Here is a 3,326-nt window from a genome sequence, read left to right as displayed (position 1 = left end):
CCTGATCCCTTCGACACCCCATGGTCGCACAAGCTGGTGTGCTTCTTCCATGTTGGTTTTATTGCTTCTGAGCTAGGTGGCCACTTGTTTACCAAGGGGTTGGTTTCTTAATTGAAATGTTAGTGGTTCAAACCCAGGCACTCTGTGGGAGAATCCAGGCACTCTGCTTCCATAAAGATTTGCAATCTCAGAAATCACCTGGATTTCTGTTACCTACTCTATCCTCGCAGGTAACTATGAGTTGGAATCGACCTGCTGCCAGTGGCTGTGGGTATTGTACATACATACCTGCACGGACAGCATTGGCAAAACAATGTTCCAGGAACTGACGGACTGCACATTGACATGCTCTAACAAACAGATGCCACGCTGGAAGTGCTCCCTCATTTATTGCCAAGCACTCTGGAGGACAGGGTCCTGGCTAACGGACCAGAAGAGATCCACATTGGTAACCATTCTAAACAACGGGACCCAACAAAAGGCAGATTTGATCAGCAAGGACCATGAATATCCCTCTCAAGTAAATTGTACTGAAGATAATCAGACAGTTGCAGCAGGACATGCCATGAGAACTGCCAGAGAGGCATGCCCAATTAGGAAGAGGAGGTGCAATGAAGGATGTCACGGCTGGTGTCACACGAATCTTGACTGGATGCAGAGAAAACCAGAAAGTTGTTTACTTGTGTGTTGTTGACTCTGCAAAGGCATTCAGCTGCATGGATTATAACAAACGACGGATAACCTTGAATGGGTTATAACAAATGACGGATAACCTTGAATGGGTTATAACAAACGACGGATAACCTCGAGAAGAACGGGATCTCCAGCACACGTTCCTGTGCTTGTGTGAAACCTGTCCATAGACCAGGAGGCAGTTCAAACAAAATAAGGGAACACTGAGTGATTTGAAACCAGGAACGGCACGTGCCACAATTGAATCACATTTATCATGCTTATTCAGTTGGACTGCTCAGCAGGTAATCTGAGAAGCTAGACTGTGTTAAGAAAAACCTGGCATTAGGACGAAAGAAAGACTATGGGCAGTGTGCAGATAAGGACTTGAATCGCTTAGTGATGAAGATCGAAGACTATTACAGTGAACCCTCGCCACTTCGCGCTTCGACTTCTGCGGGCTTCACTCTATCGTGGTTTTTGCGTAACAGCGCATGCTCTGTCATTACTGCCACTGATTGGCTCATACTGTACACGCTTGATGCCATAAATAATATAATAAATAATAAATGATAATTGTAACGTCCAAAATGTTTTACTGTATTTTCCCTTTTTCGTTTAATAATTGGGTAATACGAGTGTAATGGTGAATAAAGGGTGTTTTTTCATGTCCTCTATGCTCTAACTACGAAAATATTTGATTTACAAATAAGGAATCCTACTTCGCGGAATTTCATTTATCACGGTAGGGTCTAGAACCGATTAACCGCGATAAACGAGGATTCACTGTACCTTCATTGTGGATTACACCTCAAGGTAAAGAAAACAAAAATGCCCACAACAAAAACAAGACACAACATCATGCTAAATGGAGGAAAGGTGGAAGTTGCAAAGGATTTCAGTTTACTTGAATCCACTATCAACACCCACAGAAACAATAGTCACGAAGTCAAATGTTGTATTCTATTAGACAAAGTGTTTAAAAAGCAGCGATGTCATCTTCAAGGCAAAGAGACACTTGCCCCCAGCAATGGTGCTTTCTATGGTCTCTCTGCACCTGAAAGCCGGACAGCTGTACAATACTGCTGGATGTGCTTGCACTGTAGACATCGGCATTAGCTCCCAGTAAAACGGTTTTGAGAATAAATAAAAGTGCTCTCACAGAGAGTTTTTTTAGAACACAGTATCAGGGGGACCAGTCACTGAAAAAAGACGCCAGCTCAGTCACGCAGAGCCCAGTGAAAAAGAGGACGACCCTCACAAGATGGGTTGGCACCACGGCTGCAACAGTGGTCTAAATGTGGCAATGATCCTGGGGATGGTACCAAACCGCTGTGTGTCCTTCTGTTGTACATGCCAGCTTGGAAAGACAAAAGAAGGGCAAGGATGAAATTGGGAGAAGAAAAATCATGAGTATCCGTGACCCTGAAGAAATGTCTGCTTGAAGGGAAACCAGAGCAGAAACCGACACATGTTCTGACGCCCCCTTGCAAACAGTCCATGGGCCACATGGAAAGAACAATCGTCCTTGGGGTGAGCTCATGTGCAGACCCAGCCCTGACACTAACTTGCGCTATACCCTTCATTGAATCACTAAGTCTGCCTGGGCCTCAGTTTCTCCAGTTGGCAAATGAAAGATTTCACATAGGCTGGTATTGCGGTTGGAAGACAGGGTGACCCGGGTGGTGTTCAATGTTTAAGATGCCACCTGGAGGGTGGCAAGTCAAAAGCAGGCAGTGGCTCCATGGGAGAAAGGGTTGGCCAGGTGCTACCATGAAGAACTGCAGCCAAGAAAACGCTTGAAAAGTTGATTATGGCCAGTATAGCCAGGTGAAAATGTAATGTATTACCATTTGATCTCCCTTCTCACCCATTTTAATGTTGTTTTGATGTTTAAAAAGAAATGGAGGAGAAATACACATGCATTAAGCCTCTGGTGACTCCCCCCTGACCATGGACCAGGGAGGTAAATAGCCTTGCTATCATGGAGAATGCATTAGAAAATGGATAATTACAGATAAAATTAGGTTAAAAGTTAACACCTTATTATCTGATCTCTATTTTGACCCATTTAATTTTTTTCTGGTTTGTAATATTTTCTGTTTTCTTTTCTATTGAGGTTTTCTTTGTAATTTTTGTTGTAACATTTTTCTGTATATGAAATCCCGGCTGTGTTTGCACAGTAAATGGATTAATGGTTTCTTAAGAGACAGTTAAGTGGATTATTAATGGTTTCTTAGGGGCATAGCAGGGGAGGTGGGGGGAAATGGAGAGCTAATAGCAATGAGTAAAAGAACAAAGAAAATGTCCTAAAATTGTGGTGATGATTGCACAACTATTCTGAATATAATTGAACTGTATGTTTGTATTAAATTGTGTGATTTATGAATTGTATGCCAGGAGAACTGTTTAAAAGAGAAAAGAAAACTCTAGAACTGTTCTTGTCTGCAACACAGGAGGTTCCATGAATCAGGGGCCAACTTAAGGGCAACTAACAATCGAGTTATTGTTAATTCAGAATCTTCATCAACACCACTGCTCCAGGATCAGTGTCTATGTCAACAGACAAAAAGAAAGAATGGCTTGGGAGAATCAAACCCTTTACTGTTAACGATCTCTACTAATCACTTAGCAATCCTCACCTTGGGTAAATA

Source organism: Echinops telfairi, unplaced genomic scaffold (assembly GCF_000313985.2).
Source record: "Echinops telfairi isolate 266 unplaced genomic scaffold, ASM31398v2 ScPeMD7_7420;HRSCAF=8458, whole genome shotgun sequence".
Lineage (NCBI taxonomy): Eukaryota > Metazoa > Chordata > Mammalia > Afrosoricida > Tenrecidae > Echinops > Echinops telfairi.
Note: the sequence above shows the minus strand (reverse complement) of the source record.